Genomic DNA, 16,526 nt, shown 5'->3' with positions numbered 1-16,526 from the left:
GTTTTTTCAAAAAATGATTCTGGAACAATTCAATATTAATATGCAAAAAATTTAACTCAGACCCTTACCTCACAGCATATACAAAAATCGACTCAAAATGTATCATAGACCTAAATTTAAGAGCTAAAACTATTAAACTTCTAGAAATAAACATAGAAGAAAACCTTTGCGGCCTTGGATTACTCAAAGTGGTCTTAGTTATGTCACCAGGACCATAAACCATAAAAAAAAACAATTAAGAAACTGGACTTGATTAAAATTTTTAAAAACTTCTGTGATTCAAAAGACTTAATTAAAAAAATAAAAAGCCAAGGTATAGACTGGGAAAAAATATTTTTAATTTACATATCTGATAAAGGACTTGTATACAGAATATATAAAGAACGATTACAGATCAATAATAAAAAGACAAACAACCTAATATTAAGTGGGCAAAACATCTGAGTATGTATTTCAACAAAGGTTAATAACAAGCACATGGAAAGCTGCTCAACATTATTATTCACTATGAAACTGCATATTAAAACCACAATAAGGTATCATCACACATCCAGTGGAACGGTTATAATCAAGACAAAACCACGTGCTGAACAAAGATGTAGAGAAACTGGAATCCTCCTCATTCACTGCTGGTGGAAATGTAAAACTGTACAGTCACTTCGGAAAACAGCTTCAGTTTCTTAAAAAGTTTAACACAGACGTGGAACAAACTTACCATACAACCCAGAAATGCCATTCCTAGGAATCTACCCAAGTAAAATGAAAATATATGTCCACACAAAGACCATGAACGCTTATAACAGCATTATTGATATCATACCTCCAAATGGAAATAATACAAATATCCATCAGCTGATGAATGGATAAACAAAATGTGGTATATCCATGCAATGAAATACTATTCAGAAATAAAAAGCAACAAGCTACTGATACATATTACAACATAGATGAGCCTCTCAAAAACATTTTGCAAAGTGAAAGAAGGCAGATTCAAAAGTCTACATACTGTATTATTCCATTTATGTGAAACGTCCAGAAAAGGCAAATCTACAGAGACAGGAAGCAAATCAGTGGCTGCATGAGGTAACAGAGAAGGGAAAAGGGATTGATGTAAATAGGTTCAATGGAACTTTCTAGGGCAATGGAAAACTTCTAAAACTGTATTGCTTTGATGGTTGTATAAATTTACTAAAAATAATTGAATTTTATACTTTTTTATAAATAAATTTATTTATTTTTGGCTGTGTTGGGTGTCCGTTGCTGCACGCGGGCTTTTCTCTAGTTGCGGCGAGCAGGGGCTACTCTTTGTTGCGGTGTGCAGACTTCTCACTGCAGTGGCTTCTCATGTTGCAGAGCACGGGCTCTAGGCATGTGGGCTTCAGTAGTTGTGGCTCGCAGGCTCTAGAACACAGGCTCAGTAGTTGTGGCACACGAGCTTAGCTGCTCCACGGCGTGTGGGATCTTCCCAGACCAGGGCTCGAACCCGTGTCCCCTGCATTGACAGGCAGATTCTTAACCACTGCGCCACCAGGGAAGCCTGAATTTTATACTTTAAATGGATGAGTTCTTTGGAATGTAAATTATACCTCAGTATTGCTATTAAAATTCAAAAAAAAGAAAACAGTAACTCACCAGAGCTAACTCCTGACAAGTCAAAATCAACTGTAATCTTTTCTGAAAAGAATGCCTGCCCCCGGGACTATAGTACAATATGGGAATAACAGGAGATTAAAATAGGTCAGAGGGATCCAATAAAGAAGCTATTCTAACTATGAAAAATACACTGTCCATGGCAGTAACTCACACTGTTTTATTTTGAAGTGATATGACCTCAGTTCGCCCAAAAAAGTAACACAATAACATACTGTTATGATTACAATTTGTTTAAAAAATAAACATACATAACACCTTCCTTCCATAAAACTTTGTGCTCTTCACATATAGTCCAATGACGCTCTTAGCAGTTAACTTTACAGGATAAAATGTTTCATAAAATGAGCCATCTGTGGTAGAATATAAAGCACTTGATAACATCAGGAAAAGTCTCTAAGTTAAATAACATTAGGGAAAGTCTCTAAGTTTTAAAAAGGAAAGTTGGATGAACCTCAGGTGCTAAGAGGCAGAAAGTGGAGGTTACTTGAGCATGGAACAGGCAATGGCAGGAACAAGTCACCTCATGGTTAGAAGTGGGTTAACGGAGGATATATGTTATGATCATTATCATAAATGCAATGGAGATTTTTAAAAGTAAGTGTGGAAACCAAACTGGCAAGAAACCTCCATCACTTCATTCTTCAGATAATACTCCAAGGAAGAAGTGTAGGGAATACGCCACCCCTTAAACTAATTATACAGGATAACATATACCCCCCACCCTCAATTTACTAATTTTAAGCTGAACTCACACCATCTTTGATACAAATTTTAAAAAGAAAAAAAAGGGCAATATAGACTATGAATGAAAGATAAAGATGTAGATAGGAAAACTACCAAAATACGATAGGATTCCAGTAAAGGAAGAGTAGATTCACAGGATCGGGGTGGGAGCTGAGGGAAACAGAGCAGATCTGCTGGCAGAGGGCGGGCCCCCAGGGTGGCAGAAGCTGTGAAAGACTGACTTTATTTATCTCACATTTTTACATAAGGTTAACCCTGAAATCTCAAGCATTGAGACAGGTGCAGAATAAATACTCTAGATAAGCTGCTTTCAGAACTTGTAAAAGTATGGGTTTGAAGCTGGATAGGTCTAGTTTGAAATCTGGCTCTTTCATCTACTTAACTGTGTGGCCTCACTTATTCTCTGATTCCATTGCCTCACCTGTAAAATAGGGCTAACACCATCATCACATCGTTAGAAGGGTATGATGAGGGCAATACCAGATGCTGATGGCTGACAGTGACCATTACCACACCACTATTGCTTGCTGACATTTAGGGCACACTGACCACAGAGCGAGTCCACATGAAGCACTATATGTAAACATATACATGTACATACACGTATACACACACAAACTCATTTAATACTATAAAGTATCTTATACCTCATATATAATTTCTTATCCATAAGAAATTTAGGCCCAGAGAGACTAAAAACCAGCTATAGGTCACACAGCTCAAGGAAATGGTAAGCTCTGGATTCAAATCCAGACAGTTTATCTACAGAGAACATATACTTAAAGACCACACATAACACACAGAAATCAGTCCATAAATGTTTGTTTTTATCATCACTACTATATTATACAATCACCAAATTTTAAGTTAGTATGGACTTTTACATAAAGCCATCAGATAAAAACTCCCTCAACTTCCTGCTTCCAAGTCAGCTTTGATCTGCCTCTTCTTCCTCTCTCCCCTTAGATTAGAGAAGTTCATCTAAGGCCAGCCTCTCAGGTGAGCATAATTTATATTTCATCCTCTTGGCCTCCTCAGTAACCTTATCATAGACTGTCCCCTCTCTTGTAGCCTCAGCCTCTTGCTCTGCACTGGAGACTTCCTGACAGCATTTAAACATACTCAAGTATTTCCACTTAGAACAAAATTCCTCCCTCCCTCCACCCCACAGTTCCCTCCAGGGACTGCCCTCTCTCCAGACTCTTCTACATTTAGTCTTCAATCCACTCCTGCCACCATTACTTCTTAACATAGTTCTCCCTAGGTTTCCCAGAGACCTTCTGATGGCTCCATGACTCTTGAATTCATTCTTGGACTCTCAGTAGCATCTAGCAGTGACGACCATTCCCCTCTCCTTCTTGAAACACAGCTTTCCCTTAGCTTCAGTGATGTAATTTACTTCTGGTTTTCCTTCCATATCTCTGGATACTTCTCAATCTCTTCTGCTGTTTCTCCCTTCTCTACCCAGCTATTAAATGTTGGCATTCCTCAATCGGCTGCCTTTTCTTTCTTTTATTTTTCTTTTGCGGTACGCAGACCTCTCACTGTTGTGGCCTCTCCCGTTGCGGAGCACAGGCTCCGGACGCGCAGGCTCAGCGGCCATGGCTCACGGGCCCAGCCGCTCCGCGGTATGTGGGATCCTCCCGGACCGGGGCACGAACACGTGTCCCCTGCATCGGCAGGCTCTCAACCACTGCGCCACCAGGGAAGCCCCCGGCTGCCTTTTCTTATTCTAAACTCTCTCCCTGCAGACTCTCATTCACTATCATGGGTTCATTTCTCATACACAAGCCAATGGCTTCCAAATTTAACCAACCCAAACCTCTCCTCTTATATACAACTGCCTCCTAGACATCTCCACACAGAAATCTCAAAGATACCTCGAGTCAACTCGTCCAAGATCAGACTCTTGATCTTCCCCACCATGCCTGCGTCCCCTGTATATCTGGCTCCTTTTCAGAGTTCCCTGTGCTAGCAAATGGCTCAACTAGCCATCAAGTTGGACAAGTCAGAAATTTAGAAATCTTTGATTCCTTCTACTCTCTCATCATCTCCCAAACCCAGTCCATGATCAACTCTGATCCATTTTACCAATAAAATTTCTCTTGACTACTTCCATCACAGCCTTTGCTCTGTTCTCTGTCTTTCCTCTGATCTTCTCTGTTCCACACCCAATCTTTTACTTAATATATTACCTCCTACTCATTCTTCATATTAGCTCAAGTGCTACCTTCTCACAGATAAGCATTTTCTGACCCCTCAACCTAGGTCAGGGTCTCATAAAGCAGTGTTCCTGTTATTCTGAACACTATTCAAACTTGTAATCATACTTTCATCAGTGTGATTATTTAAGATAACATCCTTGGAATACTGTGAGGTACATTAACTCCAGAGTAATTCCATTACTGTAAGCACATAATAAGAACTCAATAAATATATATTGTTTAATTGATCTAATTCAATTTGCACACGAAGATACTAGGGTCCAAAGAGATAGCCTTGCCAAAGGTCTTAAGATTAGGACCTATTTCTTCTGACTTCTGATAGAGTATATTTTCTACTATTCCAAACTCTTCCACAGACCATAACTCTGAAAACAAATGATACGATTACTTGTAGTATGATTAAGGCGAAGAGATACTTCTTTACCAACAGAACCAACACTGAGCAATAAAAACTCAATTTATTTGTAAATATATCTGCTCTACTCTGTCTCATGTATACAGAACTTAATATAAAAAGTCTACTTTGCTCTTTAGCTATCAGAATTCTCTATGAAAGACAATTTTGAAAGTCAACCAACACCTTAAAATGTCAGATATAAGATATGAGATATCAAAGCAAGTTTTTTAAAGCTATTTTTATTAGTTATCTATTTTATACATATTTGTGCATATATGTCAATCCCAATCTCCCAATTCACCCCACCACTATCACCACCATCTCCAGCTTTCTCCCCTTGGTGTCCATACATTTGTTCTCTACATATATGTCTCTATTTCTGCCTTGCAAACCAGTTCATCTGTACCATTTTTCTAGATTCCACATATATGCGTTAATATGCAATATTTGTTTTTCTATTTCTGACTTACTTCACTCTGTATGACAGTCTCTAGGTCCATCCATGTCTCTACAAATGACCCAATTACGTTCCTTTTTATGGCTGAGTAAGATTACATTGTATATATGTACCACAACTTCTTTAACAATTCGTCTGCCGATGGGCATTTAGGTTGCTTCCATGACCTGGCTATTGTAAACAGTGCTGCAATGAACATTGGGGTGCACGTGACTTTTTGAATTATGGTTTTCTCTGGGTATATGCCCAGTAGTGGGATTGCTGGGTCATATGGTAATTCTATCTTTAGTTTTTTAAGGAATGTCCATACTGTTCTCCATAGTGGCTGTATCAATTTACATTCCCACCAACAGTGCAAGAGGGTTCCCTTTTCTCCACACCCTCTCCAGCATTTGTTGTTTGTAGATTTTCTGATGATGCCCATTCAGAGCGAGTTTTAAGATCAACTACCCTGAAGGATTTGTACAAAGACAGATGAAAACTGGCTATATAACTTTTAGGACTACACAGAGAATAAATGGATCAGGCATGAATGTCTGGAAACAGATCTTGTGGAGAGCTGTGGTGTGCTATAAGTTCCATTCCATTCCCACCCAGCAAAAGGGGCTACTTTCCCTGAATGTGTCAGGGCAAAGGGCATCTGACTGGATCACATGTGGGTTCCCTTACATTCTGTCCCAGAGGGCTGTCTAATGAGCCTTCCAGGAGAAAGAAGCTGGAGGCAGACCTCTGGAGTAGAGCGTGGGTCACTGGCATTCTGAGAACTACACATACATTTCTGTGTATAAATTGAGATTTTCTTGCTTTGCTTTATTTTTAACCTAAGAATGATCAGAAAAGTTGTGTAACCTGCTTTAATTTTCATCTAGAAAAAGAAAAACTGGGTCTTGAATAAATTTTAAAAGATGTGGAAGACAAAAAGTTGCTTTGTGATTGTGTCTCAGGATTCCTATTTAAAATACGGATTCAACTGAATATAATTGAGAATTTCTTAGAAAGAGTAAGAAGGAAGGAAATGGGTGTGTTTCACATTTTAAATGCTTCTTTCTTTTCTATTTTATTTTTAAAAAACCCTAAAAACCCTATTTTCTGTTAGAGTGTATTTCCATGTTTGAAATTCTGGGCAGGAATTTAAACTTTAATGCTAAATACTAAATTAAAAATTCATTTAAAATATCTTACAATTTGCAATATTTACATGTAAAATGCATAATTTAACAGTTGAATTGGCAGCATTTTGCAGACTTGAATCTTTTCTTAGTACATTCACCCAAGAAAAATTAAGTCAACTCATGAATTCTGAATGACTCCTAGCAATTAAACAAGAAAGACATAAAGCACATGGCCCTATTTCCTCCCAGGAGTTGAAACCATAAATAACAGTTGTGTATACTCTTTCTTTAGACCTCTATTTCCCAAGATTTAAAGCAAGAAGAAATTCACATTTTCTCAGACCAAGAGGTACATATTAGAGGAAAGAAAGCTGGCAGCAAAGAATCCTTGGAAGTCTGAAGAGGAATCATCCACACTGCACGGCCAAGAGAAGAGACAAAGGACATTTTACAGTGATTGGCTAGACTCAAAGGACACAAGGCCTCCCCTACAAATCCATCAGAGCCAGAACACCTGAAGTTCAGAAGCAGAACTGGCACAAAAATCTAACTGAGATGTTGAAATAGAGTGTTTGCTGATATCTACGGAGCATGTGTTCATGTTTCAGGATCAGCCCAACTGCCAGACCACTTCCCTCCAGGAATGTGGTCAGCAAAGCATCAACAGGATCTTATGGCATTTTGGAGGACCTATGCTGTCCTTCTGCCCCAAATGTTAATATCAGCAGTCACATAATGCCTATTGGCTTGTATGATTCCCATATGATTTCATAAGTGCTATTTCGTGCATATAAAAATTATAAAATCCATCTAAACTGTTCAAGTTAAGTTTTGTAGATCCATCAGACTGAAATAAATTTCAAAAAAACAAAAATTCTATGCTACACTCGTTTTCTGAAGGAAATTATGGAATAACACAAGTCTCTAACATTGCAGTGATTTTTATTTTTTTTAAGTTTTAAATATTTTATTTATTTATTTTAACATCTTTATTGGAGTATAATTGCTTTACAATGGTGTGTTAGTTTCTGCTTTATAACAAAGTGAATCAGCTATACATATTCATATATCCCCATATCTCCTCCCTCTTGCGTCTCCCTCCTACCCTCCCTATCCCACCCCTCTAAGTAGTTACAAAACACGGAGCTGATCTCCCTGTGCCATGCAGCTGCTTCCCACTAGCTGTTTATTTTACTGTAGTGATTTTTAAGGAAATCACTTTCTCTTCATATTTTAAGCAAATTTTAATCAGATGAAATTATCTTTACAATTATTATTATATAATTTTAACTGCCATTTTAACTAAAAAACAATGTTTGTGTTAACTGACATTAAATTAGGCTTTGGCCGTCAACACAGCACTAAACTAAATGAAGAGTAAATATCTGGTTAATTTGATCAGTGTAGATGGCTTTATTATGCACTGGTCATCGACATTAATCAATTTACAGAACGACTGCCAATCTCTGTAAACAATATGCATACTTTATTGCTGGTATACAAAGGCAGGTTACCATAAAATTACACATCCTCATCTTCTGACTGGAGCACTGTAGCCCCATACATGTGCCACGGTATCACAGTATTGTATTTCCATGGTATTATGGTGCCCCTTTAAATGCCACTGCAGCGCATTCTCACTGGCTCCTCCTCTTCAGCCACAAACATTCCTCAGGAAGCATGCCAAGGGCAAACAGCACGCCAGGGGACCCAGGTATAGGAATGATTTCCTCAGGTATAGTTCCAAAGAGCAGGCCCAGAGATTAGACAGAGGTCCAGAGGGAGGCCAAGGCCTTGTACTGAACCAATGCTCACACTCTACATTAGCACGCCCCTTTGTCACTTTTCAAGTGATCAAAAGTATATACATCTGCCTACTCGGCCCCTTCGTGCCATGGCATATCTATTATATGGGAGACTTCTACTCAGCAATAATTCCTAACACTCCATGTGATCTTGATCAGAATCTTCTACAGCAAGTCTCCCATTATTATCACCCTCCCCTAATTTTACATCTGACTTAGGACATAGTTGTTCTATTCCATTTAGGAATTCCCTTACAGGGCTGACTACAGTCTGGCAAGGTTACAGATGATTTACATACGTATTTTGTTTGGCCTATATTATATGACCCACTCAGAGTTTTTAAGTACTTCGAATTACTTACAATTAAATAATAAAAAACTCTAGATTACCAACTTATCTTAAAAAACTGTAAGAGTAATAGTGGGCCTGAATTTCTCATGGTAGTTAATTAGTGCCGCCCCTTCACACAAATTTTGAGCTCTCCACATTGCCACAATCCTCACCACTCCCTATTATCTACAATATACCACTTTTCTCAGTCAGGATCCCTGCCTAACTCCTATGAACATCTGTGTTTGCAAATCCTTTTGTAAAAATAAGTAATGTGGTTATAATTAGCTGTCTAAAGAAGCAAGCCACAAAAGCAGATGCAAGATTTGCAGTGTTATGATGAACATGATAATATGATGGCTACCACAGCCAAAATTCCCCTCAGGGAAAGCAGAATGAAGCAATTCCTTACATAGGTCACCACGGTTTTAACACAGGATCTCATTCACATCCTGGCTACAAGTGATTGTATACCAGAAATCAGCATCTGACCAAATCAGTCACATATAGACCAGACAGTTGTTTATGAAATAGCTGTCATAAGATCCTTGTCAAAAGATGTACCAAACACAACGGTGCCTGGTAACTCCAACAGGACTTTCTTTCTTGTTGGAGAGTCTGAAAGAAGTAGCATGTGAAGAGAGAACTAAATCACCAAAATAGGAATAAAGAGGGACATTAAATAATGATAAAGGGGTCAATTCATCAAGAACATAATAGTCATGTGTATGCATCTAACAACAGAGCTTCAGAGTACATGAAGCAAAAACTGATAGAACTGAAAGGATAAAAAGAAAAAAATCGCAATCACAGAGAGTGGAACACTTTTCTGTCATTGACAATTACATAAAACAAATATATAAAAATCAATAAATAAGAAAAAATCAGTGAAAATACAGAAGACCTACACAACACTACAAATGAACTTAACGTAACTGAGATTTTTTAGGACACTCTACCCAACATCATGGAATACACATTATTTTCAAATGCACATGGAACATTCACCAAGATAGACCATATTCTGAGCTACAAAATAAACTTTAACCAATTTAAAGTCATTAAAATCACACAGGGATGTGAATTAAATTAGAACTCAACAGAAAGAAATATAGAAAATCATCAAATATTTATAAAAATTAACTTCTAAATAATTCACAGGTCAAAGGCCAAATTACAAGGAAAATCAGAAAATTTTTTGAATTGCATAAAAATGAAAATACAACACATCAAAATTTAAGGCAAGCAACCAAGCACTACTCTGAGGAAAATTAATAGCATCTAAATGCTCACAGTATGAAAGAAGAAGGCTTATAGTCAAAAACTTAAACACCCACCTTAGGAAACTAGGAAAAGAAAATTACATCAAAAGTAAGTCAAGGGCTTCCCTGGTGGCGCAGTGGTTGACAGTCCGCCTGCCGATGCAGGGAACACGGGTTTGTGCCCCAGTCCGGGAAGATCCCACATGCCGCGGAGCGGCTGGGCCTGTGAGCCATGGTCACTGAGCCTGCGCCTCCAGAGCCTGTGCTCCACAATGGGAGAAGCCACAACAGTGAGAGGCCCGCGTACCACAAAAGAAAAAAAAAAAAAAAGTAAGTCAAAAGAGAAAAGTATAAAAATAACAGTAGAATTCAATGAAAATGAACAAAGGAAAATTATTAATGGAGTAAATCACTGAAACCAAAAGCTGGTTCTCTGAGAAGTCAATAATTGATAAATCTCTAACCAGACTTATCAAGAAAATAAAAGACATAAATTACCATTATGAAGGAAAGGACATAACTACAGATCCCAGAGACATTAAAAGAATAATAAAGGGATATTATAAATAACTTTATGCTAATATCTTGGAAACAGATGAAATGAACAAATCCCTTGAAAGACACAAACTACCACAGCTCTCTGTAAAAGATATAACCTGACTAGCCCTATGTTCATTTGTTAAAAAATGAATTAATTTGCATTTAAGAATTCTCCCACCGAGATAACACCAGGTCCAAATGGCTTCAACTGTGAACTGTGCCAAACAATTAATGAAAAAATAATGCCAATTCCATATATAAATTCTTCCAGAAAAAAAAGGGAACACTCCCCAACTCATTTTATGAGGCTTACATTACCCTGATACCAAAATCCAACAAAGACAATACAAGCAAAGAAAATTACTGACTAACATCCCTTCTAAATATAGGCATAATAGCCCTTAACAAAATATTAGCAAATTGAATCCAGCAATATATAGAAAAATAATTAATAATGACAAAAGTGACGTTTACCCTTTTAAATGCAAGGTTCACTCAGTATTTGAAATCAATATAATTTACCAAGCCAATATACTAAAAAAAATACACACACACACACTTTTCAATGGGTACCAAAAAAGTGGCAAAAATCAGTGTCTGTTTATCATAAAAACTCTCTTCGAACAAGGAAGAGTAGGAAACTTCCACAAATGGATAACAAGCATCCACAAAAAAATAGAGAGGTAACATTATATTTAATGATAAAAGACAACTTTCACTTAATGGCTAAAGTTGCTTTCCTCCTATGATCAGAAACAAGGAAAGGATGTCTGCTCTCACCACATCCATTCAACATGGAGTTCCTAGCCATTGCAATAAGTCAAAGATAAGAAGCAAAAGGCATATAGATTGGAAAGGAAAAAGTAAAACTGTACAGATTATTTGCAGATAACACAATTGTCTACATTAAACATCCTAATGAACCTACTAAAAAGCAAAAAATTCTAATTAATAAATTAGTTTACCAAGGCTGCAGAAGTCAAGGTCAATATATGAATATCAACTATATTTCTATTTAATAGTAGTGAATATTTGGAAATTAAAATTTAAAAATAGGGCTTCCCTGGTGGCGCAGTGATTGAGAGTCTGCCTGCCGATGCAGGGGACACGGGTTCATGCCCCAGTCTGGGAAGATCTCACATGCCGCGGAGTGGCTGCGCCCATGAGCCATGGCCGCAGGGCCTGCGCGTCTGGAGCCTGTGCTCCGCAACAGGAGAGGCCACAACAGTGAGAGGCCCATGTACCTTAAAAAAATAAAAAAATAAATAAAAATAATACCACTTTTACAATAGCACCAAAAAGATGAAACACTTGGGAATAACTTTAACAAAATATCTGTAAGACCTATACAATGAAAATTACAAAACTTTCCTGAGAAAAATTTAAGGACCTAAATAAATAAAGAGATAAACCATGGCCATTAATCAAAAGACAATACTTTTAAGATGTCAAGTCTCCCCAAATTCATCTATTGATTTAATACAATCCTAATCAAAATTCCAGTGAACTTCTTTGTAGAAATAAACAAATTGCTTCTAAAATGTATGTGTAAAAGTGAAGACTAAAATAGCCAAATTTTGAAAAGAAAAAAAAGTTTGAGGACTTGCAATACCTGATTTTTAAAACTTACCGTAAGCTACGGTAATCAAGATAGTGTAGGATCAGCATTAGGACAGACATACAGAGTACGGAAACAGATCCACACAAATATGGTCGATTGATTTCCAAAGATTTCAAGGCTGTTCAGTGGGAAAAGGATACTCTTCAAAAAACAGTGCTGGAAGAACTGGACCTCCATATGCAAAAATATTAACATTACCCTTACCTTACACCTTATATAAAAGTTAACCTGAAATGGATCAAAAACCTAAATGTAGGAGTGAAAACTATGAAATTTCTGTAAGGAAACATAGGTGAAAGTCTCCATGACTTTGAGTTAGGAAAAGACTTCTTAGGATACAAAATGCATGAATTATTTAAAAAATTGATAAAGTAGTCTTTCAAAATTAACAATTTCTTGTCTTCAAAAGACACTATTAAGAAAATCAAAAACCAGCCACAGTTTGGAAGAAAATATTTTCAAAACACATCAAGGACTTGTATTTACGATATTTAAACAACCCTTACAATTCAGTAAGACAAAGAACCCAATTTTTTAAGCGCACCATTGACAACATACAAATGAGTAATAAGAATATGAAAATTCTTATTACTCAATTTCATTAGTCAACATGGAAATTAAAATCACATTGAGGGGACTTCCCTGGAAGTCCAGTGGTTGAGACTTTGCCTTCCGATGCGGGGGTGTGGATTCGATTTCTGGTCAGGGAGCTAAGATCCCACATGCCTCAGAGCCAAAAAACCAAAACATAAAACAGAAGCAAAATTGTAGCAAATTCAATAAACACTTTAAAAATGAAAAAAAAAATACATTGAGATACTACTACACATCAACTAGAATGAGTTAAATTAAAATGATTGACAATACCAAGTTTTGCCCAAAATGCAGAGCAACTCGAAACCTCATACATTTCTGGAGGGACTACAAAGTGGTACAGTCATTTGGGAATATTTCCACAGTTTCTAACAAAGTTAAATATACACTTAATCATACTATCCAGCAATTCCAATCCTAGGTATTTATCCAAGAGATGTAAAAACATACATACACACACACAAAAAAAACCTATATGCATAGGTTTTTTTATAGGTTCATATAGCATCTTTATTCACAATAGCCAAAATAACTGGAACAAACTCAAATGTCCAGCAACTTGTGAATGGATAAAAATAATTATGGCATACACTGGAAAATTACTCATTAACAGAAAGGAACAAGCTACTGATACATGCAACATGAATAAATATCAAAGGCATTATGCTAAGTGAAAGAACAGAGAAACAAAAACTATATACAATATGTATTCACAGTTTTTAAAAATTCGGTATTATGGAAAAGGGAAAACCACAGGGGCAGAAAATGGGCTGGAGTTAGGGCAGAGAGGAAAGGGGGCACAGAGAAGATTACACGGGGGCATAACCTCTTTGGGGTGATAGAAATATTCAGTATCATGATTGTGGTGATTATTAGGAGACTGTAAACATCTGTCAAAACCCAACAAACAATAAACCCAAAACAGTATTTTACTGTACGTCAATTATACCTCAATAAATCTGATTTTAAGTTCACAGAATCACTGAGATGACTAGAAAAACAAGCAAGCTCAAGGCTAAACTTCTAGGAAAACATCCAAAACTATGCTGTAGAACTGGCTTGATGAGAAAACTGCTGCATCTGTCCCAGTCACCAAACCCTAAATGCCAAAACCTGACTGCAACTAGTACTGATGCCAGGTCTCTACCAGGCACTCAACCCTACAACACTATCATCCCCCAGAGCCACGCTCTCCTGCTGCTGCCTACGCTCAGCACAGAGCCCGTTTCTCACGCGGTTCTCTTCCAAGTCGTGGTCTCACCTAAGTGCCTCTGACTGGAGAGTGAAGTCCAAGCAGCAAAAGACGCTGGAAATTTGAGTTCTCACTTCTGACCCTAAGGAGACGGATGCATAATGTGGAAATTTCTCCAAATGTAGAAATGCTGTCCAACATGTGATGGCCAGACATGAATAGGACAAATGTTGATGACAACAAGCAGTAAATGAAAACATTGAAAGTTCTTTCTCTTTCTTTTTCCTCTCCCCTACCTCTTCTAAGCCTTTCTTTGTCAAGCACTCTGTATTTCCTCACCTCAGAGGCTTTTGCAAGGTGGAAAGCTGAAACTACCAAAGACAAACAGGCTATCTCTAGGGAAAGCCTGGGCTCACTGAGGAAACTGTCCTGGGGAAGAGGAGGTAGGAGGGGCTACCTCTGAGCTGAAGAAAGGAGAACACGGACTACTAGGAAGGGCATGGATGCTATAGCCAACTTCCCAGAGAAGAGGGGATCCAAGCTCTACTTTCCTCAGAGGCCAGGGAAATAGCAGTGTCTCAAAAAGGATGGCTGCCCCTGGACACTGGGGCTCTGTCACTGCAAGATCCCCTGAGTTCTACACAGTACAGAGCTGCAGAGCAAGACTTCAACGGACCCTGCGGGCTCAAACGTGGGGCATGTTAATAGTTACTCTGCAGAGGACCAGAGGAGTCTCCCAGTGTTTTGGCTCTGCATGAGACCTTGCGGTGTGGAGGAGGGAGCCCCAATAAAAATTGATATTAAATTTATTGCCACGCTGATAAGAAGAGAGTCTCACATTTGTATTTAACTTGCCTTACAGAAAGTAGATGAAGAGCATTTCTTGCAAACCTTTGCAGGTCCTAGGAATAAGTATAATCTAAAAAATCTGAATGTCCCAAGGATTATATGAAAGACTTTTAAAAAAAAAATCACTGTGCTTTCAAATTGCAGAAATCACTGTTTAGAAAGAGGGCAGGGCATGGGGAGAGAAAACTGACAGTTTATGAGCTATTTTTTCATGGCTACCTTTTATTACAGGGGTAACCTTTTGGCAAATCTGAACGTGCAAGTCACTGGTCTTTTCCAGAGATAAAAAAATTAAAATGCTTTTACTGTTTAGCTTTCTAAAGAACTTCTAAATATGTAGGCTTTTAATCCAGACAATGACTAGGGTGGAAGAATGTACTTTTCTTTCCTGGCTTAGTTTTGTTGTGTTTTCTAAAGAAATTACAGAGTTCTTTAGTTTATATTTGGGTAGGCCTTTCTGACATTGTCACACTAGCTAAATGCCAGTATCAATCTGGTTAGCAGATTGAAGATTTATATTGGGAAATACTAACTAGAGTTTCCAGATGGCAAAAGGCCAGATAAATGGCTTTTACGGTTAAATACAACCACGTACGCTCAACGTCACTAAATGGTTGAATATAGCCCCACTTGGCTATAATGAGCGAGCTCCATTTGTTTAATGAAGCATTCATATGATAAAAGAGGCTAAATCAAAAGTAGAGTTATTTATGAACAAATAAAGCCATCTGAAACCATCAGGAAGGATGTTATATTCTGAAACCAATTAAATTCTTTTTTAAAAATGACTCAACTGAAATTTTTATTCTTGTTCACCAATAACACTGCCGCTTTCCAAACTAAACACTATTTTTTTTTAATTTTCTTGATTTTTGGGGATATGTTTGTGTCAGTACCAGTTTAACTTCTAACTAGTGTAAAGCACTCTTCAATGTGTACAATATGAAAAAATAAGAGATCTGAAATGTGGAGGAAATAAGAACTCATACAACTCAACAGCTAAAAAATAAACAATCCAATTAAAAAATGGGCAGAGGACCTTTCCAAAGAAGACATACAGATGGCCAACAGGTACATGAAAAATGTTCAACCTCATCTTTCATCAGTCATCAGGGAAATGCAAATCAAAACCACTATGAGATATGACTTCATACCTGTCAGAATGACTATCATGAAAAAGACTAGAAATAAGTGCTAGCAAGGATGTGGAGAAAAGAGAACCCACTGTTCTCTCTCACAAACTGTACTGTTTGTGGGAATATAAATTAGTGCAGCCACTATGAAAAATATGGAGGTTCCTCAAAAATTAAAAATAGAACTACCACATGATCCAATAATTCCACTTCTCAGTATTCATCCAAAGAAGATGAAAACACTAATTTGAAAAGACATCTGTACATAAATGTCCGTTTCAGCATTACTTACAATAGCCAAGACATGGAAACAATCTAAAGGTCCATGGATGGATGAATGGATAATGAAAATGTGGTATACATGTACAATGGAATATTATTCAGTCATAAAAATGAATGAAATCTTACCATTTGCAACAACATGGATGGACCATGAAAACATTATGCTAAGTGGAGTAAGTCAGACACAAAAAGATAAATACCACATTATCTCACTTATATTTGGAATCTAAAAAAAGAAAATAAAAACACCAAGCTCAAAGATATAGAAAACAGATTGTTAGTTGCCTAAGGCAGGAGGGCGGGCCAAATAGCAGGCCTAAAGGTACAAA

The 16,526-nt window shown here is 37.4% G+C and overlaps 1 protein-coding gene across 4 annotated transcripts in view; it reads right to left on the bottom strand.

Moving 5' to 3' along the window:
- The window catches only part of IGSF11 (immunoglobulin superfamily member 11), a 138,112-nt gene that overhangs the window by 34,678 nt on the left and 86,908 nt on the right, over positions 1-16,526 (bottom strand). Inside the window, exon 1 of one of the 4 annotated variants that reach the window (XM_073804213.1) lies at positions 10,062-10,928. The exons of the other annotated variants lie outside the window; for them this stretch is intronic. The gene's annotated coding sequence lies outside the window, so the exon portion shown is untranslated. Of the gene's footprint in view, positions 1-10,061; positions 10,929-16,526 lie in introns of those variants that run through there. 4 annotated transcript variants of the gene reach the window in all.

Source organism: Tursiops truncatus, chromosome 4 (assembly GCF_011762595.2).
Source record: "Tursiops truncatus isolate mTurTru1 chromosome 4, mTurTru1.mat.Y, whole genome shotgun sequence".
NCBI classification, from domain to species: Eukaryota; Metazoa; Chordata; class Mammalia; order Artiodactyla; family Delphinidae; genus Tursiops; species Tursiops truncatus.
This window is presented reverse-complemented; position numbering and strand designations above follow the sequence as displayed.